This window comes from Trichechus manatus, unplaced genomic scaffold (genome assembly GCF_000243295.1).
Source record: "Trichechus manatus latirostris isolate Lorelei unplaced genomic scaffold, TriManLat1.0 scaffold00209, whole genome shotgun sequence".
NCBI classification, from domain to species: domain Eukaryota; kingdom Metazoa; phylum Chordata; class Mammalia; order Sirenia; family Trichechidae; genus Trichechus; species Trichechus manatus.
This window is the reverse complement of record NW_004444145.1, coordinates 2,472,395-2,473,154: the sequence shown is the minus strand read 5'-3', so window position 1 is coordinate 2,473,154 and position 760 is coordinate 2,472,395.

Sequence of the window (760 nt, the reverse complement as noted above, 5' to 3'; positions counted from 1 at the left end):
GCCCATGTGGTCCTTTTTCAGGGCTCTAAGCCAAGCACCAAGAACACAGCACACAATAGGCACTCAATAAATATTTTTCGAATGAAGTGAACTTTTATTAAGTGTCAAGTGCATCATTTCATTTACTCCTCACAATAACCCTCTAGATAGATATTATCTTCATTTTCAGATAAAGACTCTGAGACTGGAGAAGTAATTAATTGCCCAAAGTCACACAGTAAACAAATGACCACCCAGCTAGGTCACTTTGATAAGCCAGTGTTTTATTTTGTCTTATATTTTCCTTGTTGCATGCAGTTAACCCACTGAAAAGCCAGTGTTCTAAGCACTGTCTTATGAGGTCTCCTATAGGAAAGCAGACAGAGGATCTTCTAATGTGCATTTGTTGTGTGCCTTCCCAACATATGTCCCCTCTTCTCTCAGTCACTGGCCTTGCTTTCATTTGGAGGATATACTACTCTCCTTGTCTAAGTCCAAATGGTCTGAGTAGGCTCTGCCTTGGGATGAAGCACTGTGACCTACACTGCATAATCCATCCCCTCTTGCCATAGTGATTTGTTCAGTCATGGGCTTGAGACTCAGGATGGTCAATCACAGCCAATAAGACTAAACCCACGACTTTGGTTGGAGTTTTTGCAAAAGTGGACTTGCTCTTTCCACTGGCCTTGGACCCTGGAAGCATACAATTCTCTCTTTATGTTTGGTTTTGGCAAGTTTGATTATAATATATCTTGGTGACTTTCTTTTGGGATCTACCTTG